This window comes from Nasonia vitripennis, chromosome 5, assembly GCF_009193385.2.
Source record: "Nasonia vitripennis strain AsymCx chromosome 5, Nvit_psr_1.1, whole genome shotgun sequence".
Classification (NCBI taxonomy): Eukaryota; Metazoa; Arthropoda; class Insecta; order Hymenoptera; family Pteromalidae; genus Nasonia; species Nasonia vitripennis.
Genome location: NC_045761.1, coordinates 17,478,850 through 17,504,607, shown reverse-complemented (window position 1 = coordinate 17,504,607; position 25,758 = coordinate 17,478,850). Strand labels below are relative to the sequence as shown.

The 25,758-nt window shown below is 45.2% G+C and overlaps 1 protein-coding gene and 1 long non-coding RNA gene across 3 annotated transcripts in view; one reads left to right on the top strand and one right to left on the bottom strand.

Annotated features, from left to right (window-relative positions):
- The window catches only part of LOC100678070, a 94,188-nt gene that overhangs the window by 10,278 nt on the left and 58,152 nt on the right, over nucleotides 1-25,758 (bottom strand). For both annotated transcript variants that reach the window (XR_004228027.1, XR_004228028.2), the window contains one exon: nucleotides 16,544-16,736. This is a non-coding gene — a long non-coding RNA (uncharacterized LOC100678070). The remainder of the gene's footprint in view (nucleotides 1-16,543; nucleotides 16,737-25,758) is intronic.
- The window catches only part of LOC100678098, a 134,886-nt gene that overhangs the window by 52,547 nt on the left and 56,581 nt on the right, over nucleotides 1-25,758 (top strand). Inside the window, exon 3 of the mRNA XM_003424663.5 lies at nucleotides 20,167-20,296. The gene's annotated coding sequence lies outside the window, so the exon portion shown is untranslated. The remainder of the gene's footprint in view (nucleotides 1-20,166; nucleotides 20,297-25,758) is intronic.

The window sequence follows — 25,758 nt, the reverse complement described above, 5'->3', positions numbered from 1 at the left end:
CTGTACGCATGGATACGTAAACTTCATTCGTAGGCTCTTCTTCGGCGCGGAATTTAAGTCCCGCGCGCTAATTCGACTCGCTTCTCTCTCTCTCCCTCTCTGGCTTTACGCTACCTCAGCAGCGATTTTACCGGGGACGTGTACACGGTGTAAATTCCATTTCCCGTGAGAGGACTCCCCGCGCGTAATATGACGTAATTCCTGCAGTGTAGCGAGGACTGCTCGGAGAGAGAGTCTTGCGCTATACTTCCGGCCCGCCAGATTTATTACTCGCTTTTGAACGTTGCTGCTGCTGCTGCTGCAGGTGCTGTTGTGTTGCTCAAGGTATATACGCTATGTCGTCGGGCAAATTGTCGAGGCGCGGATGGCGTGGCCGAGCGAGGGAACACGATCAAAGGGACCCTGTGCACGTGTATAGGTACATCCGCGCCGCTGCTCCGAGTGACAGCATTGTCTGATGCGAGCTCTTTGGTGGATTCCTTGAGAGAAAATATTTGAAATAGTGCGAGAATACGTGTCTCTGTGAGGGATGCGTAAAAAACGCAATGCTGTAGGAAAACTGTTTTCGCAGTGTTCATTTGAATTTTGACGCTGGTGTGATTTTTTTTATCTGCATGTAAAGCGCGAAAAAAAACTTGTATCAGAAAACGCGTTGCTTTACACCGAGGCCACTTTACATACGCGTGAAAGTAAGCAGAATGCCCCGCACAAATATGAATTAAAAGTACTTTGAGCGTAAGCGATGCTGAACGAGCGTGTAAATATTCATCGCGAGTCAAACAACAAAAAATTGTCCTGCGCGCACCGAGAGATCGAAAACGCGCGGTAAAAAATATTTCGAAATTGTTTCATTCCGCGCTCATACGCGTGATCCTTTATTTCGAATATTCCCTCTCCCTTTATACGCATTATATATTCATACCCTATAACTCGGAAATTTCGTTGCAAAGTGTGCCGGTGTTTTATTTTTAATAAAAAACGAGGAATAAGAAATAGCGGAAGAGAGAAAAAGATAAAAGCACAGCCGGGAAACTGCTGATAAAAAAGTGGAGGAAAAGAAAGGTCGAGACGTAGCTGCAGCTCGAAGATTTTTCGCAGAAGAGAAAAATGAAGGCATTTTCGCCGCCCTTTTCTGCATCTCTATCTCGAGTCCCACACGACATTCATTTCACCTGCGGAGAAAGCAAGAGAAATACTACGCTTCTTGTTCCTTTTTCCTAGCTTCCCCCCTTACGCGCGAAAGCCATTTTTTCCGTGTAATCCGCGATTCTCGCAATCGCGGTACAGCGAATTGCGTCGCATTGATTCGTCAATTAGCATTATCGGAACGCGCAATAAGGCGCGGCGGAGAGTGAAAAGTTGCTCGAGCCGTCGAGAGGCAGAGCTTCATTATTTTCCGGCGGCGGTATTCTGAGAATCGAGGGATTTAATGGCTTTTCAGACTCGCCGTCAAGACTGGATCCACCGCCTGAGAATTTCACTCGGAATAGAAGTCGAAAGTAGAGAAAAAAAATGGATCAATTTTTGCCGGCTCTGCACCTACATAGGATCTCCTCGCGCGTATAAACCAGCGCTCGAATTGATAAAACGGGTCTCTCCGCGGGAAGCAATCGCCCGGCCGGATCTCATCACAAAGAAATTTTCCATTTAACCGAAATGGAATATGAAATTCTCTTTTGCCGCGCTACACTCTAACTTTTATCGTCCCGTGTACAGCTTCTGAAACGAAAAATTCTCCAATCGATGATTTCGGATTGAGAGGAAAATTCAATTACGGCTAAAATTTTGAAGCCGCGAAACCTCAAAAGCAAGTATAATTATCCATCGTCGTCGGCGCAGCCCTGGGAGTATTTCCTCGCGGCAAATAGCTCGACATCGGAGCTGCACTGCTGCCGCTTTTACACACATCCGCGCACACACGTAGCTTCATCAATCCCTCAGCAAACACGTACAAGCTTCGCGCGCTGAAATCTCGCCCGGCCGACTCCCAGTAATTTGTCAAAGGCCAATTGAAAGTCATTTTCCACGTTTTCACCGTAATTTTGCAGCGCGGAGCCTCCCGATAGACTCGCGGAGTTCGTACAATAGCTGCTTCGACACGTGTGCGTATTAGTCGGAGGCTCACGTCCCTCTCTCTCAATTTGTGTGTATAGACACATGCTTTCGCGAAGCGTCGGCCAATTTGCGGGCGCACATATGGTTACAAGAAGCGCCACCGCCGCTAAAGTTTAAGCCGCTAGAAAGTTTGCGGCCCCGGCAATTTTGCTAATAGTTCCGTTGCCGCCACTGCCAAAGCCCGTTTGACTTTGCTCGATCGAGTTTGCAAGCGCAACTGGCCAGTGTGCGAGCTGCTGCGGCTAGCTCTTATTTTACGACCGCGCGGCGTTTATGATTTCCCGGCGATTGTTCTGCCGCGGTTATACGGCTCTTGTTAGACTCCCTTGCCAGCAGATTTACGATGGGGTGTACAGGATTTTCGGCTATGATGAGAGAGGTAATACGTTTTGATCATCACGTGAGAGGGAATTTTTCTCGGGAAAGGCCGCAGACGAGCCGCGTGAAATATTAAGCCTGATTTGCGCACACCTCCGCATCGTAACGAGGTCAGTCGGCGCTATTTTTAAGAGCAAATAGATTCGCTCCCGATAGCGAAAATAATCGCCTCGACACGATTGTCCCGAATGCAGCACGTGTCGTCGAACCGTGAAACTAACGATCCCTAATGCATGTCCTACTCCCCATTACAGCTGCTTATTCCCGCGCACTCATCGATCGGCTTCTTAACGAGCGCCGCGGAGAATTCTTGATTACTTTTTCATTATAATCGCGAAGCAAAGCCCCTTAGAAGAAGTTCACTATCGCGCAGTTCGAGACTTTAGGCGGGGCACATCGAGCAAAGAATAAAGAAGGATGAATAGAGTCGGGGAAGGCTTTGCGCGCTTTGGTTTATTATACATGTATGCGAGCTGCCGAGCGATCGAGTCAGTCGGGAGGAGAGATGCTTGTTTCTGAGAGATGTTTAAAGCTGCTTTCCGAAGATTTGGCACGCGAAAGGGAATTGCTAATTCTCGGGAACGTCATCGCTATCTCCTGTGTGCCTGTGTATACGTTCTATCGCGAGTTCTGAGAATACTCGCTTTTATTTACCGTAACCGAGCTTTGTAAGGCTGAATAGATGCTCGACGAGCTATACGCTGCGGCCGCGAGTGCAGTACGCTTAAGTAAGCATTATTTTTACAGCCGCCCGAAAGAGCTGCGCTCCGGGCGTTTATTCCTTTTCCGATAGTCGAAGAGACGACAAACTCGACTGGTTGACTAATCTAATTAAACGTTGACGCCTCACCTCGATTGTTATGTCCACCGATCTGGTATAATGCCCGTTGATTACAATGCATTAATACTTCCTGCGCCGGATTCCACGGCGATATAAATATACGCTCACTCATGCCATTCACCTCAAAGGTCAGCGAGCTGGATGCCAATGTTCTCTGGGCTTTATCAGGGCGAAGAATGGGTTTTCGGAAAGTCCAGCCTTCGCAAGTCCACATATCTTTATTGCTTGACGCGCGAGGTTAGGAAATTCCGGTTTAGGCTCTCGCGCGCGAATCATTTTCGCTCGATTAGCGACGCTATGGCGGCCGGTAATAACCGTCGGGGGAATTGGATTTTCCCGATGTGTTTTAACGCGCGACGCGATAAAGCCTTTTTACGGTGTGAATGGAAAATTCGAATTAACGCAAAAGTAAACGGGATATTGCTCGCAATCCATTAGCTTCTTTTAATTCGCAGCTTGAGCAAAGCCGGGCGTTTGCGATATTTCGAAAAAAAAAAAAAATACGCGCCACTACAACGCAGAGGGTTTTTAAAACTCATAATGCATCGGCCGACGGGGGACGTAATAGAAACATTCCAGCAACCCTCTGCACGCGCAAATTGACGTGTATAACGTATCGATGCGCGCATCGAAACTTTTATATTCCCCACTTGGACGTAAATCGAGCGGCGACCGAAATTCCGTTAAAAAATGAAAAAAAAAGACCAGACAGGCGCGCTTCCGCCTCTCTCCACGCGTCCGAATAAACTTTCGCGCCGATAAATCGCTACAAACCCTCTCTCTGTCTCTCTCTCTCTCTCTCTCTCTCTCTCTCTCTCTCTCTCTCTCTCTCTCGCTATCTCGTGTCTATTTCTCTCTATTGCTCGCTGCGTATTATATAGCGTGTACCTAACGCGGATTAAAAAGCACTCGTAAAATTTACGACCCCTCCAATTTAACGCCGCCGCCCTACCGGTCATTCCGATACACTATGCGTACTCGCCTGTGGCGCTGTGTACGGATATACAGAAAGAGAGAGTGAGCGTCGTAGCGTGAAAATACATCCAGTGATTTTACGGCTCCTCCTCTTTTTTCCGCGCTCTGCGCAGCGACCGGTCTCCCGCGAAAAAGGACCGGCTCATCCTGACAAATTGCTCGCGTTCGTCCATTTTTTCGAGCCGCCGTAAAGCTTCCTTAACCCCGAATCGCGCCCGCGCGCGAGGAGAGACTCGAAGAGAGCTGCTGCTGCTGCTGCAGTGGAGCGTATAGAGGGGTGAGAGGGGGGAGAACGTCGATATCGGCTTAACTTTCGATGCAAAGGAGAGAGAGAGAGAGAGAGAGAGAGAGAGAGAGAGAGAGAGAGAGAGGCGGTGGCCAAGTTTGCTTATTTGAACTCGGGCTCTCGTTGCGCCGGGAAAACATTTAATTAATTACTGCAAATTCCAGAACACATGCACGGACGCACACGGATGAATTGCGACCGAGTTGATTCGATTAATAATTTACGCGCGCTGGACTCGATTAATCTCTCGGAAAATTATCAAACGCATGCGTCTTCATTAACGGGAAAATTCATCGGGCTTAATTTACGCAACCGGAACGTTCGAAAACTCCGATCGACCGTGCGTATCGTAAAATCGAGCCACGCGTGCGTTATATACGTACACGCACACACCCACGCATACTATCGGTACTGAAAAGAAGTCGTTACAGCGCGCGCAGTTTCGTTTAACAAGATCTCCGCGCGTGTCCGCCTCGTAAAAGCGAAAATAATATCGCCGGGCCTGCAGCTTCTCTCCTCGTTTTATCATTCTCGCCGCGATTTTATTTTTCTCCGGTTACGTAACGCGAATATACCTGTATACAACGGAGCTACGTACGCATTAGCAGCATACGTGTACATAGGTATACAAAGCGCGTGTACAGTACAGGATAAGGTGTATTGTTTGCTTATATACATAACGATAAATCATGCGCGCAGCAACAACGGTGGCGGTGCGGCAACAGCAGCAGCATGTCCGCAAGCTCGGGTTTTATGCTTGCGTGCGGCGCGTGCATTCGCGTGCGGGGGAGGGGGTGATATTGCAAGCTCCGCAGCGGCGCTAGTATAATGCACGACGACTGCGGAATGCGACGTGCGTAGGCATAAATCACGAAAAAAGAAGGAGAGAGAGAGAGAGGGGGGGGGGCGGCGACGGTGTGTTGTATCGTTTGGAAGATAGGGATGCAGGAGCCAAAGAGGATAAAGCTCAAAGGGACGCGGAGAGATGGGAAGGAAGATTTATGCCCGAAAACCTCGACGTTCCACCTACAAATCAGTTATCCGCGAAGTTGAGTGTGAAATATATTACGGAGAAAGAGAGAGACTGGGGGCCAACAGCTGCCATCACGTACAGGCAAATAAGAAGCACCAGGGTCACACGGTCGGCTGACGCGAATTATGTCGTCTGCTCCGGGTAGAAAGATGTCGATGGAATGCCTAATAAAAGTCCGCAACGAGCGAGGAGCTTCTTTTTTCTCTGGACGACTTTATTTCTGGGTTTTTCCGAGGGCGCCTCTCTCGAATCGCGTCGATGGGTGCCGCTGCTGTTGTGTGATTTAGCCACAATCGTAAAGGGAGAGCTTAATTTTGTCGAATACGGGGAGTGCGGTAGAAAAGCTCTCTAAATTGACCGAGTCTCCGCGGGGCTGTTTTATTTCGGTATTTTCCAAGCTTCTCGAGACCCACTCGGAAAGTGCTCCGCCGAGCTTGAAATTCAACGTGTAAGGAGAAATAAGAAATTTTTCGTATATGCCCTTTATTATGTGACAGTGACACTTGTCAGATAGACACAGTGGAGAAGGTGCTTGTATAATGCAATGCAAAGCACACACTCCATTCGAAAACTTTTCCTCTTTCTCTCTCTCGGCAACAAAAGATACTATGAAAATGTGCTTCGCGCAGCTTGAAACATTCTCTTTCGAAAGGAGCGGAAAACGAAAAAATTGCTTTCAAACCTGAACAAAAAACTGCCGTAAAAAAGAGGGAGAGCTCGCAAGCGCGAGGCGAAAAAAAAGAGAGGAGAAAAACCAATATTTTTTGTAGCGATATCTAAAGAGGTTACGACTTTTTCCACCGTAGAAAGCTCTTTTCGTAATTCACCGCATCGAATTTCATACAGGGACACTCGCCTTAAAATCCGAATTACCGCGGCGCACTAATTTAGCCGAGCGAAAGCATAGTCGCGTCCGCTTCCAGTCTCGGAGGGTTAAAATTCAAAGAAATCCGAGCGTATAAGGTTTATATCTTTTTTAACGCTAATGAGAACAGCCTTATTAGCTATCAAAAAGTTTAAGCGCCCGCGGAGCCGCTTCAGAGAGTGGACGACGGCGCTTTGCAATAAAAGCCAGTCTCGCAGTGCATTAACCCAGTTATTGATGTGTTTAAAATTTTCATAAAAGCTGCCGGCATATAGAAAAGTTGCCCCAGCGACGATCAAAGGGCCGTTACGTCAATTCTGGGAGATCCGGCGCTCAAGCATTATACGTCTTTTCATGCGCTTTTAATCCCTATCTCTCGCGCTGAAAATACATCGAAGCTTCGCTGCAATCTCGGGCGGAGAAATCGAGCGTAGGGCAATTAAACGCACTTTCGGAATATCCCAGTGAACTGCGCGCACAATAGACTCTCATCTCTCCCCAGCTGCACGATGCAACACAATGCCAAACTCGCCGGCGCGCATCTTTGCCGCCTTTTCAGTCTTCTTTATTGTTATCTTGCGCAAAGTTTATCCGGCTGCGAAAGAGCTGCAGCTGCTGCTTGGAAACTTTGCTCGACCTTGTTTCGCCGCGTTTTTCGCCGGCCCGCTCGTTGACTTCTCTACTTGTTAGCGTGCGCCTGTACCGTATATATATATATATATATATATATATATATATATATATGTGTGTGTGTGTGTGTGTGTGTGTGTAGCTGTGCAGATGTAGATGGGATGGACTGTGGGAGTTATATGTGTGTGTGTGTATATATATATATATATATATATATATATATATATCGGCAGGTAGTCTTCGGTAATGAGAAAAGGGAAATGAACCCTTGAAAGAGATAGAGAATAATGGAAAGGCTCTTCCACTCGCTCCTCTCGGTTTTATCTACTTTCTTTCATTGCCTATACTTGGAGCCCGCTCTCTCCTTTTTGTTTCATACTTTCCACTCTCCCTCTATCTCTCTCCTTTTTTTTGCCGACATTCACTTAGATTTTCTTTTTGCAGTCCATAAACTTCGGCCGCCGCGTATTAGGTCACTTTTCCCCGCCCTGTGAGAGCGCAAGACGAGGAATAAGAGCAAGTGGCGAAATTTATCGTACGGCCCGGACGAAATGAAAAAAGTTTCGGCGAGAAGCCGAGGAAGAACCGCGAGAGAGAGAGAGAGAAAGGGAGAAGCAGATCGAATTACTCGACGAAGCGTTGGCGATGTGTGCGCAATCGGTTTCTTAGCCGTTGTGGGTGATATGGACTTGGGACGCGTGATGTTGTTTTTGAAAAGCTTTGCATTAACGTCTGTAATTTACGTGGAATAATCGTGATTGTTTCAAGTGGAATAACGAGTGGATCGTATCCTACATACGTAGTGCGCCTATCTAAAGTCTAAAGAAATAGATAAGCTGCTCGAAGATACTGAGAAATTGTTCGCAATTTTGATATTACAAAATCCTTGTATATGACGTGTGTTTGTCCAGCACATGTTTTTTTTATATGCTGCCTAGTTCGATAGATCGATGCGATTTCTATATATGTTGAGTGCATGAAATAGTTCAAGGTATGTTTTCTTACGATTGTCTACTAAAATATTTTGCGTCGAGATCAGTTTGCCTACGTTGGTGAAAGAAAAAACCTCGTTGGTTAAATTCGAGTCTTCTCTGATATATCTCTCTCTTTAGCTGTATCTTACCTCACTCAGTTATTCGTGCTTCTTCTGTCTGATGCATTATGAGACTGTTATTCTTTCTTGTTCACCACCACTTGGTCAATACGCACAAAATATTTGTTATATCCTACTCTAAAAAAGAGAGGAATCATCATTCTATTCGTTCTCTGATTGGTCGTCGATTGGCCAATCAGATTACGAAATAGATGGCGAGACGCGCGTGATAGTTTGTTTCTAACCTATAAAAATGTTTAATATAAAGTATAGCGCGCGGCGCGCGCATTGATCCTGCTAGTTTCTGTAAATATGTTTATTTTTACCTACCCGTCACTCCGTTTCAGAATCTTTCACTTTTGTAAAGTTTTTGCGGATAAATGAAAATTGAAAAGGGTTCTTTAGCCCATTTCGTTATCAAATAAATAAAGAAAACCAGATAGTAACAGTTCTTTAGTAGAGAGCTGTTTGCTATCTGTAAAAAACTGAACTATTATTTAAGGGCCAAACATATTTTGTGAAACTATAAAGGGTACTCTTTATCTTCGTCAACAACAACAGCGAAGCCGACACCGTCTAAACGGAGCGATCGTCAACACTCGGGAAGAGCGACAACCTGACACCTCTACACATCGCTGTGTTTAACGTGGCGGACACCGATGAAAGCTCCTGCACTAAATCGCCTGCAAATATTCTCAGTCGGAGAACGCCAAGCGTCTGCTGCCAAAGGAAGTGGTATGATTTTCCGTGTGCAAAGCTGACAAGACTCAATCTAATTTCGCCAATGAGGCACCATCAAGCTCTGAAGATAATCGAGCGCCTTTTAAAAGTACTGCCAACAACTATTTGTATTTCATGAAGGTCATGGTAAACGATGCGGTGGCAAGTGAGATGGATCGCAACTTTTCCAAGGAGCTGGAGCAGGATTAGGACACGATCAGCTTGCTGATCACCGTCCAGTTCTGCCTGGAGGATACGCTGAATCAGTTCACCAGTGTTCTTAACAAGCGCCAAAAGATGTTCAACGCCAATAAAGCTTCGACTACCTACTCGTGCTGAAATCTGCCGAGTTTGTTCCTCTCTAGGAAGGAACAAACTCGGCACCAAAAGAAAATGCCTTTCATAAAATTTTTAAAACCATGAAAGATGAATATAAGTTTAAACAAATGTACACGGCGTGTAATTTTTTATTGAAAATGTTTAAAAACTTCAAATTCATTATTCTCAAAGTCATAATCTTCCAATATCATTTCGATCATTTTTTACAACGTCTTCAAATCGTAAGCTCCATATGGGAGAAGCCTTTACCCTATACTCGAAAGTCGAACAATCCGCCGGACAAAACATTTACACCGCAGCAAATTCTCGGGCTGTCGAAGTTATTTACGAGCCTTTCGGAAAAAGCAGAGCCAGCTCCGGTAGCACGAAGCAAAAGTACCGCTTGACTTTTTTACACAAACTTCGCGCGCCGTGCAGTTTATCTGCGAGAGAGAAAGAAATAAAAGTTATCTGGGTTACAGGAGAAAGATAGTCGGCTCGCGCTCGCATTGTGTGAAAAAGATTGAGATACCGGCCCTAACACTAGAGAAGTGAGAGCGTCCGAGCGCCTATCTACTGAATGCCTCTATCTACGGAAGCTCCTTGTTAAAACCTCCGCGGCGTCTCGCGAACTACTCGACATTAAATTCTTTTTTCCACACTGTGTTTTCGTTCCTCTATCCTCACATTCTCGTCGCTATCACAACGCATAAATTTCGAAATATTTTTCAAAACGAATTGTTTCGAGGTTAAGACCGAAAAAAATTGCAAGCCGACATCATATTCCAAGATCTCTCCGTCCAGGGTATCGGCTATTTCGCAAAGGCGCTTATCATAAAACGAAGTCTCTTCGGCAGAGGACAATTGGCTCGAATCGATCAATTTACATTTCAGAGGGAATTTCGTCGCGGACTCTATTATCGGTCTGCTGGCGAAACTCTTCGCTCGGTTTTTTACGCGCGAGAGCTTTGACGCAGGGAGAAGAAAGGGAGAGTCCGCTCTGTTATTGGAATTCGTCGAGCGCCTTTTTAAATGTGTCGTCAGATGATTGTCGACGCGATTGTTTAAATATTTTCCGCGGCTGCAAATTCAATTTCCGGCGCGCTTTTTGAAGGGAATATCGATATTCCCGCGTATCTGCTCTGTTTGCTCCTCTTCTCGTGCGACCTTTACTTGCGCGCGGCACTGAAAGATGAATTAAAATTCCGTTTGCCCTGTATGCTACACCTACACACAAGTTATAATTTTACAACTCCGAAGCATCGTTGAAATCAATCGCACTCGTTATCGCAGCCTCCCATTGAAACGAGGGCTTTTATATTATTCACGAAAGGCGAGAGCGGCTGCGTATAATAACCTCAAATTACGAGGCCCGCGCGAGATATGCAAATCACGTCGATCGAATCGAAAGCTCATATCGGTGAGCTTTATTTATTTTTCCATCGCGCTGCAAGCGCTCGAAATGCACAAGCTCGGCGAGCTTATCTCTTCTTTTCCATTTCCTCGCACCTCTCCCGAAAAAAGAGGACCGCACGTAGGAAAACATAAAATTCCCGCGCAACATCTCGACGACAGGCCGTCAGCCTTGCAAACAGACACTCGATACGCTCTCTCTCTCTCTCTCTCTCTCTCTCTCTCTCTCTCTCTCTCTCTCTCTCTTCGGCGTGGCGGAGCGTCAAAACAGATGTCGCGGTAATGGCGCGCGAAAAATGCCGAAGCTTTGTCTCGGCTGTCAAACTAATAGTCGGACTGACTCGCAGGAATATAGCGCTGTCGCTCCTCTCGTGATTAGGCTATCACGCGGCGGATGATTTATCCTGATTGCGATGATTTTAGCAGGGCTAAAGAGACGTTTATTAGAGTGAGCTATTTTATTTCCGTAATATATATATATATGACCGGGTATATTCATCACGACGCTGTAATGCGACTGTGTCTCGAGGGAATACATTTTTCGCGTTTAAATTGAAAAGTGACGCTTCATTTTTGGCAGCTCTGTGAAGAATAGAGGGTCTTGTTGGAGCGAAATCCGTTATAATACATTTTACACTGCGCGCAGCGGAGCCGCGTTCGTTATATTCTCGAGCGTTCAATGAAAGAAACTCCATTACCGTTTTGCTACTCCAGCTCTCTCTCTCTCTCTCTCTCTCTCTCTCTCTCTCTCTCTCTCTTTTCCACTCCGTGTCTGAAAAATCCCGTCGCTCACGCGCTGCAACAAAAGGAGCGAGGAGCAAAGAAAAGACGAGGAGAATCATCTCGAAGAAGACGAAGAAGAAGAGAAAGAGGGAGAGAAGATCCATGTTAAAATTCATGGGATTTAATTTAGAGAAAAGCAATATAGCCCGAGTGCGCGCAGATATTCCCCTCCGCTAGGCGACGCCGTCGCAAAGAGATCTTCTCGTGTTCTACATTAGGGATTAAAAGCTAATTAAAAGTAGAGGTTTTTTCGTTCGGCTGCTGCTGCTGCTGCGAGAGAGCACTGCAAATATTATTACGGCAGATTCTCTTCTTCCGAGAGAGAGAGAGAGAGAGAGAGAGAGAGAGAGAGAGAGAGAGAGACTCGCTGGATTCGCGCGCTGCAATTATCCTAGCACTTAAGGCCGCGGAACGGAGCTTTTAGCTGGACGAACTCTGGCTGCAGCTGCTTTTAAAACGCGAAAGAATTAAATGATCCAATCGACGCGGCTCAGTCGTATTATTCCCCGGACGTGTTGTAATATACGTATAGAGAGAGAGAGAGAGAGAGAGAGAGAGAGAGAGAGAGAGAGAGCCGGTTGCGCTCTGGAGGGATTGAAATGTGCGTGCGCGGCCAAGTGGAGCGGAAAAATCTTTTGTCCGGGAGCTGCTGCTGCTGCTACTACTGCGTTTTTTTCATACTTATGCACCTTTTAATGGAATGTAATCGGAGATGTATTTCGCTGTTAGCGAGTAGGGAAGGGACTCCTCGAGGTTGAGTATTTTCTTGATAATTACAATTCTTGCTTTTAATTGCGAGCGCGACGATGAGCCTTATTACGCCGGATTATTATTATTAATATTTTTTTTTTAATAGATTTTTTTCTTTTGCTCAACTTTGAATCATCCTCGCAGCCTTTTTCAGGCCGGATTAATTAATTAATTTTAAAAAATTTGCAGCGTGAGATAAGTACTTCCCCGGTAATTGTGAAAAAAGTTCATTCCTTCTCGCTTCTCGTTAGCTGGACAAGAGAAATTTTAAGTAGTTACGTCCGAGTGCAGTTGGAAACCACGAAAATATCGCGTATACATATTCACGCGTATTCGCATACAATCTTCTTAGAGGATCGAGTATATTCATGAAAAAAAAAAAAAAATGTTTCACCGCGAAATTGCTCCGTCACGAAATTTAAAAAGTGCGCCGAGCTTTCCCCTTTGTCTCGGGAGACGAAACAAAATAAGCGCAGTCATCAATCCTTCTTACGTCCCGTCCTCTCCGCGCCATAAAGCAAATATTCCGCACGCGCGCGCGCGCGGACCCCTAAAATTTCCCGAACCGCTGCAGCAATCTCCGACGTCTCTCCAGCTCCGCCTCCCCCCCCCCCCCCATGAGCCATAGGTACAATGAAGTGCACTTTGCGCGATTTTCATAAATCTGACGGAATGTCGCCTTCAGCCTCTTTTCCGCGAAAAAAAGAAAGGCTCTCCGGTTCTCCAAAGTCTCTCGCGTATATAGAGGACTCTGCACGCAGCTCCGGTATACAATCTCAGCGGAGCTACTAGAGTTGCAGTCGCGTTTCTCGAGGCGTGAATTTCGTTCGGAGCTCGCGAATTCGTCGCTTTTCGGAAAGTGTCCGATTTCGAGAGACGTATACCTATATATTCTATGGGCCGGGGAAATCCACTTGTCGGGATTCTCGAGTTTTGCGTGCAAGCTGCTCCGGCTGCGGGAATTAAGGTATTAAGGCTTTCTTTGTTGAAGGATTCTCCGGAGGGTGATTTAGAGCCGAGATCCAGATGCTACACTGCGCTGCTAATGGGAGAGCAATTTTTGAGATTAGCCGCTTGTCTTTCGGGGCGATTAGCCTCGGCTATACATTTTTTATCCGCTCGCAGCTCGAACACCGATAAGTCAGGAAAATTACACGCTGTATTACTGAACGATCCGTTGTAAGATAGTAGGCATACACGTTACCTTGAAGCCTCGACGATATCAGATAGCAATAATAACGCATTAATGAAAATGATCTACGCGCTGTATAATACCTACCGCGCTTACTCAGTTTTTAATAATAAACGCGATCGATATCTCGCCAATGATTTCACGGCTATGCCATTGTCGTGCATTTTTTTCCCTCCATCTCCATCAACGACGACGTGTCTCGCATGCATTCATTGAGTCACGCGCTATCACGCTAAAATTAGAACGCTCGTTTTTACTCCTCGCGACGAGCGCTGATTTCGCACAGTGGATTTAATGCAACTACTGCACACCTTTCCCAGCAACGAGGATATTGAATTACTCGTGCTGAATCCGAGCATAAAGTAATTGAAACTACGCAGCAGCAGCAGGAGCATCGATGCACTATATATACGCGCGCCTGTTGTATCAATTATCGAGTCATTCATTTCCTGATTCGAGGAGTCAATCGTTATACTCGAAGCGTCTACATATAAATACACTGCACACACGTGTATAGTATTCCCGGTCGGTTGCTCTCCGAGCGCGCGTTACATTTCGACGTACATGCATTTAAATAGATTTAGCGCGGAGAGTGACCGTCGTGGCTGCAGCATCAGCATCAGCCGGCAGTGGTTCGAGGGCAAAATGTACTCGCGTAATTGAATATCACTTGGTCTATGCTGCGAGCGGAGAGAGGTGGGGGGGGGGGGGAGTGGATGAGGCTAGCGCATGCAAAATATGCATTCATCCGGCTTTGATGTATCGCGCGTACAATGACTTTGGCTCGCAAATCTATGGTTCGCGCGAAAGCCATTACGCAGTGCATTATTAACGCGGCGAAATCGAGGTGAAATATTCAATGGAATACGGGATTTCATCTTACGGCGCACGACGTTATAAGAATCTCATTCATTATTAACGGGCTTGAATTGGATTATCGATTGCTGCTTGCGGCTGCCGAGCGGAGGAAGGCGCGTATTTAGTTAGGTGAATTATTCAAGCGATTGCGGCTCGCAGCTAAATCGCACACACACATGCGCGCGTTCTCTCGAGCATTGTTTATGAGGGCTCTAATTCAACGCTCATTTATTCAACCGAGAGCTATTTTTACGACGATCAAATCAAGAGGATTTTTGGAACCGGACTGACGATTTGGTGACTATAATTAGAAAATGTTTTTTTTAGCTCGAGATCGACTCCCAGTATAATGTTCACTCCGGCGTGAATATACGATGCGCCTACCAATCTTGCTTAGGTGCATTACAGACGATGATACAGGCGAGGTAAAAATTGAATAGCCCGCGCGCATCACTGATCCCATCGAAGAGCTCCCATAAAAACGTCGAGCTCCCAAGTGCACCCAGGCGAGAGCAGTTTTACGAGGTCCGCCGCTAAAAGGGGGGGGGGGGCGATCCCCCTCCTGCATCTACTCTACGGATCAGCAGCATTGCATAACCGATGCAAATCCACGAGGGACTGATAAGAGATACGCGTGTGTACGCGCGTAATTGCGAGAGGAGAGGGAGAGGGACTCTCCGGCGGGATCGTGACATAAGCGCGCGAGACTCAGACGACCACGACGACGACGCTAATAAATCATATGGAGAATGAGTCACCTGATCATGTATATTTTCCGTTTCGTGGGAGCTTTTCAGAGGTTAGAGAGCCGCGGATCGTTGACCTGCTTTGAATATATGGAAAGCGTTAGCGATTGCGTCGTATAATTTCTGACGCGATTGAGTTTTAAGATTAGTGGCTGTGATTGAGGAATTTGATAGGAATTTCCGAACGATTTTATTGGTTGTTATAACGCGTTTGATTATACCCTAAACCATTATACGAATTTGTAATTTGAATTAATTGTGCGAATGATGTTTGGTGTATAGGAACAATTAGTCGAATATTTTTAGTGAGCTTTTACATTCGCTTTAAACAGTTTGCCACGTGTGCGAGCTTCACAACCCGAAAAAAAAAGAAACTGTTGTTTCTTGTAGCAAAGCATTTTTCTCCCCAGCAATCCACGCGCCAGATTGTTAAAATGAAGGGCGCGAATCGAACATTCTTTAGAATTTCGATCGGTCTCAAAATTGCTTTACGTACTAGAGACGGTCGGCCACGAAACAATCCATTATCGGCCCCAAGATATACTACTTCTCTCTGTGCGCAAGGAGACTGACCCAAAAAGAATTAACATCTTTCCTTCGAGCCAGGGCATCGGGAATTGTCGCACAAACTTAAAAAATTATTGTTTATTAACTATACAAACAATGTTAATAGCAAGGGCACCTCTGTAACAAATAAACGTCGTTTAAATAATTTTAATCACAAAGGTAATTTGAAAAACGGGTTCATATTTCCCGCATAACTCGTTTATAATAATTATGAAAATGCGCCAGTATGGCTCGAAAAAACTGCACAAAACTGCGTAATACTTGCGCACGTTTGTTTTCACGCATCGAAGTATTAGTCAACTAATAACGCAGTAAAATATACACGTAACTATTTACGCAATAGTAGAAGGAGTTTTATCGTCGCTCGAAAATAATTCAGTCGAGGCATGCGCTTCGGTCTAAAAATTCTAACTCGTCTTTGCGGCGAACTTCTATATATCCCTCGGTCGGCGCATTCTGAGGGCTTAAAACAAAACTCGCGAACTTTACGAATCTCCAGAAGCGGCTGCTGCAGCTCCGGCCAATAAAACTCCGTAGACTTCGCCTCAAAACTTCGTCGAAAGAAGCTTCCACACCGCAGCCTCTCCTTATAATTCAAAGGCGCGCATATAGTACTTAAAACGTCGCGCGCTTCTTCGAGCCGATAAATTCGCTTCGGGTACACAGGTGCAGGTCGCTGCACTTTGCATTCGAATCTAGCGCGGGGCGATACACAAAAGATTAGGCGGCGAAAGCTCCTTTCCTCCGCGGTCGACCTGCGGCGCGACTTCTTTTTCTCTTAGCTGGGAACCAAAAGCCTCGGGCATTATCCCCAGTCGACTCTCTCCGCGCTGGTGAGACGATTTCGTATTCAGCTCGGGCCGGTTTGGTGCTAGAGTGTTTTGCTGGGTTTGTTGTTCGGGGAATCTTGTTTGGTTTTTGATTTTGTTGGCGCAGCTGTGAAATGATTTTCTCGTGCAGTATGCGATGAAGGCACTTACCTGGTTTGTTGCGCTGAGGCGTGGTGCTGCTGGGGCATCCTGAGATTCTTTCTGCGCGCCTCACTGACTCGGAGATCCCTTCGAACCCGCGAGCGAGCGAATTGTAATCGAAGACCGTGGCTCCGCGAGGCGCTTGAAAGAATATCAGGATTCTTCTATGGAGAGTTTTTCAAGTTGGGTAAGCAGTATCAATCTGAAACGAGGAGGAAAAATTTAATTAATGTTGCGTGCACGAGATGGAACAATTTTCAAAATAATTTCTTAGTTTACGACCAGTGACAAGCGTTTCTATACAACGCAGCGGTATACAACTTGTTCTTATTAAAAAGGACACCAAGCCACAAAGACTATTTTCATCTTCCCACTAAATCTCGCTCCACATGCAGTAAGAAGAGGATTAGAAAAAAAAAAACCAGGACTGGAATAGAGTCGCATCGATTGGCGCCGATCCGTGTCCGGTATTTTATTCAAAGATAATCCAACCTAGATTCCCTCGAGAGCTAGCGAGCCTCCTTTCTTGATAATTCAAAGCTCAGCCGTACCGCAAGCTCGCCTCTATATATAAACCGAAATATCGCAATAAAAAAACTTTTACCCGCGAGAAAAAAAGCAGCGAAAAGAGTGCGCGCGTAAAATTGAAACGTAATACGCGGATAATAAGCCCATTGAACTTTGCTTGTTATACGCCGGCGCCGCGTACTACTTTTTTCCCTTCCAGAGAGAAAAGTTCGCCGCAAGTATACAGCTACGCGTTGTTATGTCGCCCCAGTGCGTTAATGTAGGAATTTTTCGGCGATCGTTGCTGCGAACGTTTCGCAGAGGCTTTTATAATATCGCCGCGTACGCTGCGCGCAAGCGGTTATTCGAGCGTGTATATATCAGAGACGCGCGTTTAACGTATGCCGCACACTCGGAGCTTTTATTCGAAAATGCGGCTGCGTATAATATGACGCAAGTATAGTCGTTGCTCGGTTTAACGGCGAGGAGTGTGCGTTTGAGAGGTTTCTCGCTTTTATTTTCCTCGAGCTATACACCGCCGGCTCATTTATAATTCGCGCTCTCGGGGAAATAAGTTCCCCACTCTACAGACAGAGAGCGCGAAGCGATTATAAGCGTCGGGATGGGGGAAAATCGTCCTCGCGCCAAAACAACGCTCGCGGAATTCCAATTTTCCGGCTGATATAGCCGCGGAATGACGGGATGAAGGAGGGATGAAATATTTTTATATCCGACAAATAAATGTTTCTCGATATTATGAATTCTAAATAGCCCCATATTCGTACTTCTGCCGCCGCGCTCTCGCTGTCTCTATGAACCAATATAGGGATATTCCGCCTTATTGGCGTTCAACATATCGAGTTTTAAATCGAGCGAGTGCTTACTCCGGACTCGAAAAAATGAGAAAGCATTCCTTATCTATTGTGTGGGCGGGCAGTTGCTGAGGATCTCTACTCTTTCTTCGATATATAGTCGAATCGCGTCGCGGTGGTCTCTCGACTGCATATATATATATATATATATATATATATATATATATATATATAGAGAGAGAGAGAGAGAGAGAGAGAGAGAGAGATAGAGAGAGAGCTCGGGTATAAGGAAAAGGGAATTGCATTAAGAGATAAAGAACTCGCGGAATTTACGGCCAATTTCATTTTCGAGAGCCGCGGCAGAGGGCGAATCCTTTGTGATGAATCTATAATTTCGGCGGACCCCCTTTTCTTAGTCGCTTCGCTCTTCTCTCTCTCTCTCTCTCTCTCTCTCTCTCTCTCTCTCTCTCTCTCTTCGACGTTCCGAATTAAGATGTATAAATCAGCCACTAGAGAAAGAGAAAGCTGAGTCGTCGTTTTTTATTTACCGCGCGCCGTGTGTATTTTCGGGAGAGTGAGCTTGTCGTTATTCAATTTTCACAAGAGTACGAACTACTCCCTGTAGCTCGTGATAAAGCGAGTGTCCTAACGACGATCAAATAATTATTCGGCCAAAGTGAGCTTGTACGAATTTTCGTTTATTCATGCGCGCGTTTCCCGAGTCGAGAAAAAGAGGAACTGACGGCGCATAATCGTCGAGTTTTAATGCACAATGAATTATTAGCGCGGATCCTCGAGCGTACGTAACACCGCAGAGGGAGAGATTCGTCGAATTGAAATTACATCTGCCGCCGCTCTCTCTCTCTCTCTCTCTCTCTTTCTCTCTCTCACTCTCTCTCTCTCTCTCTCTCTCTCTCTCTCTCTCTCTCTCCTCTTTCAGCTCTCCCCGGCGATATTATTTTTACTTTCATTCAACTTTGCAAAATTACTTTTTAAACTTATTAAACTTTCACGGTGTACAGCTGGCTTACGGCGAGGGTGTATAGGGCAAAAATATATTTCCGCCGGGAGCTATATAATTATGAGGGAACGTGATTTAATTCTGTTTTGTGAAAATTTTATGCGATTCCTCCGCCGCTCGAGGTCTGACCATACCGCGCTTGCATCCCTTACGCTTTTACCGCATTACGAGTGCTATATATGAGATTCGCGCGGGAGTTTACAATTATTTAAAGCAGAAAAGACAAAAGAAAACAGGAGCGAAGCGTTTAATGCACAACTATAAAGAACGTGCATAACAGCTCGGATTCATTTGTCAAATAAATTTTCAAAACGAACATTAGACAGTCGACACCCTGGTAGAAAATAAGCCAACCACGATGGCCTATTCACCAACGGTTGGCAAATTCATCTATTAGGAGCCTGCTCTGTGTGTATTAGCAAACATGCGCTCTGCAGCTGATGCCGCGCATGCGCACTATAGTCACTCGTGGCGACTCATGCGTAAACCTTTTCACATAACCCCAAAATTTAATATAAGTTTATACTCACTTAAAATCTAATTCTCCGATGTCGAAATCATATTATTGTTCGATCTAATGCTTGTTTATTAATAATAGAGTTATATTAATAATAAATTACTTAACTTATTATCTTTTTGTACGAGTTTTAAAATTGGACAACCGTTGCCCAATGGATAGCGTAAAAGCGTGACTGAAACTTCATAAAATTTGCCAGCCGTTGGCGAATGGTTTGCGAACGTTTCTATCAGAACAGGCGCTATTATAGCCCCACGTCGAGCCCGTGTATTGACCAGCACACAAGCGCGACATGTGCGTGCAACTGCCTGGGCCTTGACGGACACATGACTGCAGTAGCCATACGTACAACCCAGCTATACGTATACATGTATACGCGTCTGCCGCCGCGCCAACTGGCGTATCGCATTAACATGTTCCGGCGTGTTCTCCTTGCGATTTGAATACACGAGGGCGAGAACGGCATCGTTTTGCTTGCGAAGCGTTCACTATGTGTGGGTGGGAGGGAATGCATTTTTTATGCGACGCGCGCCGGCTTACACGCCTCGCTGCAGTGTCCGCCGCATGCATGCACACACATACACACACATGCCATTGTATTTTTAGCCGCGACGTGAGCACCGTGTCCGGACCTTTAATACGAAAGCGCTCGGGCGCGCCACATGAATGCGTTATACGACTCGCTGGGGTGTGCAGGGGATAAATGTCGCGCAAGGAAATCCTGGGACGTATTTATGCAAGGCTAAAGCGTCGGCTATTTTCTTTGTGCTTTCAGGTACGAGAAAGAGGAGGAGGTGAGCTGAGGAATCATGTGAATGAACAGAAATCGCGCAAGCACGGACAAAAACGGGCTCGCGCGAGCAGACTCGGCGAAATCACGAACACGTGGCGAGACGTAAAGCGGGGTAAGTACGAATCACGCATATCTGGGCTATTGTCGTAAGCTCGTGCTACGCGTTACGCTGCTCTCGGAGTCTATTTCTCGATCGTGCGGGATTGAGTTGCCCGAGATTTGATGAGATTTATTGCGATTAGTTTTGGGTTGTGTTTAAAAACTTCTGTACGCGTGGTACCATATTGAATTTCAACTTTTAAAAAGCTCATTTGCTCGAAAAATTTTCGACGAATTAAGTTAAAAAATTGGGGATTTAAATTGCAGAAGATTAGAAAAGAACGTGCAAAATTTTAGACATTTTTTATCCATAGGGCTTCGTTCTCCATTACGATCATTTTCAAAGTTGTACGAAATTTATCAGCTGGAACAGCCTAAAAAAATGTCCACCTCTGCAATACTCCTTTATACTTACAAGTATAACCACCAATAAAAGAATCCACGGTATGACCCACGGGTCGCGCGGCACTAAACCTGACAATAACATCACATTTCCGAGACACGGCAATTCATCCTCTATCTTCCGACAAATCCACAAAGGCCACTAGCCGCTTCAGTTCACCGACGCTAAAACCCCATCTCCGAAGGCAAGGAAAAAAAGCAGAAGCAAGAAGCTCGCGAAGCGTTCATAAACTCGTAGCCCCTAACCAACTCACTCCGCGATAAATCCAGCCTTCAGCCGGCGGCGGGCATACACGAAACTCTCCCCCCGAAAAAAACCAAGTCTCGCGTAAGCCTGATCCGGTAAGCGTAACAGTCCTAATACTCTTCTTGCGACGACGATCTCCCCTCGTGTACTCTCTTTCTTGACCTCGTCTCTCCTGTGTGTATAGGTATATATCTGTGTACCTCAGGCCGCCTCGCGCAGGTAATAAAAGTCAGAGCCCGGCCTAATCTTAAGTGCCTCGGGCGTAGAGCCCTCTTTCTCGGCCTGACATATTATCCGAGCGCGCCAGAATCCTGTGGTTGCTGCAGTCGGAAACTTTAGTCCGCCGCGAATTCTTGAGGAGAGTGAGCAGAAGGGAAAGGGAGTAAAGCTGGACTCGCTCTCAAATACACGGTTGTGCAAAGGTGGCGGTTGTACGTGGCCCGAAATTCAATTGCGGCAGACATTCTGCTGCAGAGCAGTAGTCGCCGGAATTTATTTATAGGCGCGGCGGTAGCGGCCGCAGTCATTTATTTGGCGATTTTCAAGCACGCCGGTATAAGATGAGACAAATTGAAAAGTGCGCCTGCGCTCGGCTCTTTGTTCATCTTTCAGTGTGTTGGAGAGACTCTCGGCTGAAAAATCGTCGCTCGCTCCCGAATTCCATGAAATATTTACGAACGCAGACTGACTCGCTTATCTTACCATCCCACGTTTACAGGCGTTGTGGCTTCTTTTGAATTTCGCGCCCTGGAATTACAAAGCTATTGCATATAGGGCACGCGGTAAAGCGTTTATTTGCAAACTACAAGCTTCTTCACTCCCCGCCCTAGTCATTACGATTTCACGCTGCAAAGTGCGGATGCATCGCCCTACTATCTATTCTCGATAAGCCCCTGCGATAGACGCTACCTATATGTAAATTGAGAAAATATGTTCGCCGAGTCGACGTCAGCAGACACGATCTTTTTTCATTCACTTATAGTGAGAGAGAGAGAGAGAGAGAGAGAGAGAGAGAGAGAGAGAGAGAGAGAGAGAGAAGCCTCCGCCTCCAGTTTCACGAGAGCCAGCTATTCCCAGGGGTGTATAGAAACGGCCCTGGTTATAAGCGAAGAGCGAGAGAGCTGCGAGCTCGAGGTCCCAGAGGGCTGGGAGACGCTGTACGAGCTTCATTATTTGGTGCTGCGAGTTGGTACACGTCTCGAGAAGGAATTTTACGGCCCGATGTGTGCGTGTGTACTCTCGAAAGTAGCCCTGTAAGGTCGGCTGTCGCATTGCGAAACGCAGCCGCGTGAGAGAGCCGACGTGTGCATCAGCACGCGTGTATTTTCCGAAACTCATTACCCGGTGTTATGTTTTTAGTTGGAAAGTGGAAAATTACGCGGAACGAAAAGGATTACTGTCCTCCCACCGCGGGGATTTGCGATCTTTCTATTCCCGGGTGTTTGCTTCAGCTCGACCGTCCTGTGCGCACGTATACACTCGCTCTATACCCAAACACCATGAATAATGTAAAAAGGAAGAGACATATTCATTCATGGGGGCATAACGCTGTCTTTCTCCTCGTCAAGAGTTTTTGTCTCTCTCTCCATCGCTCCGAGTATTCCTAGCAAAACCTCGAGACGAGACAAGAAAAAAAAATAATCCGAGCCCCATATCTATGGTAATTCTCGTCATCGGCTATACACAAAACGTCGCAGTAGTATGTATGCTTCGGAGTTGTGCACAGCTTGACACGAGCGCTACAGGGCTATCAGTATGGCGTCGGCTGGGCTACGGTAATCATGATGGAACGCGTGTTTCGCGCTCTGCTCTGCCGAGTGTCTGTGATTTCATGCGGGGATGCTGACGCGAAGGGGAAGTGAGTCGGGGAAGGGGGGGGGGGGAGCCATCGATATGCACCGGGGCTCGGCTAAATTGCCTGATTAGAAGCGATGCGTCTGGCATTAGTTTGGCTCTGCTGGTGAACAGAGAGCTGCACGGAAATTGAGATAAGAGAGATGCTCGTTATTTGGCTGTTTTCGCGGAATGTCGAGCGATTCCGCTGCTGATATCGCGGGTATTTTGCTGAGAAATAAACCGTGGTTTATTGTGGAAACGATTGATAAAACACTAAGAGAACTATATATTAAAATTTACTACATATGTAGGATAAATTACTATATTAGATAGTAACGGCAGGTCATACTCGCTCCATGACGATTTTTACTATATTCATAGTAAAAATTGTTAGGCTTGTATTAAAATTTGTTACGTGTATACTAGAAATTACTATATTATATAGTAAACATTATTTTAAGAATTTCTCCGTGTGCCAGAATTTCAGGTTATAAAGTTGATTTATGCAGTAATCAGAGACCAAAATCTATAATTTTTTGTTTATCTGGTATTATTAAGTGATAAAATATCATTCGCTGCTATTATTTATTGGTTTTGGTCAATTTATTATTAATATTAACCCATGAGTAAATGTGATTAATATATCAGATTTAAAATTTAGTACATAACAGTACTGTTTGGGTAAGTGGTCAGCGCGCTCGACTTCCATTCCAGAGGTCCAGGTTCGATTCCCGTCGCCGCAGAAAAATTTCTTTCTCTCGTTTACTTCTTTCACTTAACATTAAATATCAATAATAATAATAATAATCATATTCGAATAAACGCGTAAAATTGCCCAGCAAAAAAAAAATTAAATTTCTAAAAATTTCATTTCAGTATAGAAATTACTATCTGAGATAGTAAAATTTAATACAAAGCAAGTATAACCGTCCGTTACTATATAATATAGTAATTTTTCCTGCATATGTAGTAAATTTTAATATCTAGTTTTCTCAGTGCAGTCCGTGACTTTGTTACTTCCGTGTGATTGTTTATCCCTTATAGGTTGTTGTACACAAAATAGACTATGTCTTTATTGCTAGCCTTTATAAACTTATAGTTTACCAATTCCAAATGAATGAGTTGAATCTGAAAGCATGGGTTGTCTATATTGTTTAGAAACCATGGGTCCACAATCCAATTCTTGAATTTATCAAGTCCTATTCACTAGTTCGTAGTACAAACTTTTTCCAATAAAAATTGGAAGTAATAAAGTTGACATAAAACTGCATAGTTGCTATTGGGATATCGGGAAATTAACCCATCGTGAAGCATAAAGTCATCAGACGTACAGTTCAAACTGGGAGTATCTGTCTTGCTCAGTTGTTATCTTTTCATTCTACGTATCAACGAGAAGTAATCAAGATAACTCGTGTACGCACAGAATAAAATAAATACACGACGAGGCTTACTTCTAACTAAGAATCAAACACTCGACTTTTGACATAGATTCGAACTTTTCGTTCTCGCTTTATGCGAAGGGATTTGATTGGAGGTCTAGACGCATTTCGGCATGTTGCGTTTTGCAGCTGTACAGCCAACCTACGCCAACAAAAGCAAAGAAACAAACTTGGAGCTTTTAACTGCGAGGGTGTATAAAAGTTACGAACCACGTCAAACAGCGCCTTGAAAAAGTTTTTGGGTTATCTTGCGGGTGATAAACTTGCTCCTTTCGTTCCCTCTCTATGTCTCTCTCTCCTTCAGCGAGTGCCCGCCAATGCGCGCACGGGATAAGCCCTCATTTGATGAAAGGGAATCGTTTAAGGCGTCAAGCATTTTAAATGCCACATAGAACAAGCTCGAGGGTGTTTTACGCATCAGGAACGTCTCCCGCTAAGTGTGTGTACACGGCACCCGACTGTTCACGCTGCGCGTTAATTCAAAGTATTTTTCATTTTCTGCTCTCGCGGCGACTGCGCGCACTTTTTTCTCTCTGTTCGCTCGCTCTGCCACTTTCTTTCGGGCTCTCGCGCGTGGATTTTGTATTCCTCGGGCGTAGAACGAGAATATGAATTGATCATGCTAACGATGCTCCTCGTGACTGTTTTTATAAGGATACTTTTAATGTGCGAGTGCAAATTTGCATGCAATTCTCAACTTTAGCTTGAAATGAAAAACGTTGCAGAACTAAATGCTGAGTTGCGCAATTCTGAAATTGCAGTGTTTTTGACTACTCGTCATGTGCTGGGTCAAGTAAATTTTGTACAAGGTGGAACGGGCTGAAATAAACTACTCAACGCTTTACTGAGTCAAATCGTAAATTTTCGTAGATTCAAAAGAGACTTCACTATATATTAATATTTATTTGAATCAATTTCTCGAATTTTATTGAATTGATTTAGTCGGTAGCTATAATAACAGTATTTTCGTTTCATAGGTATTTTCATTCGAATTCTACGCTGGTTTTTTGTATCGAGTAAATTATACCTGACAGGTATTCGATAAACAAAAGCGTACAATACTATAAAAACGCTCAGACAAAGACTCAATTTAACTTGTTGCGCAATCCCAATATGTTTTGCCAGTAAAACCCATACAATATTTACTTATAAAAACTCTATGCAATTTTCACAAATAAACAATTACGCGAATCAAAAAGATTCTATAAATTTTCACTACGCAATAACGATGCCACGCTGCGTATGTGTCAAGCAGAATCGATTTCCCTCGATTTCCCATACACAAGACTCGCAGCTACAACGTTCGCCTGCGAATTAAGCTCTTTCACGGCACCAGAGAGCTTGTAGCAATCCGTCACCGGTACGCAGCGCGTAAAGTCTGAATGGAGAATTGCGTCGCGCCGCAATAAAGGCGCAGTACAAACCCGATCGCAAGATCAAACCTACAGCGCGCAACAAAGCGCTGCAGCGACTTTAAAAAATTTTTCCAATTCGGCGAAAAGCAGAATCCAATACGCCCCTCTCCCTCTCTGCGGCAGCTAGTCAAAGGGT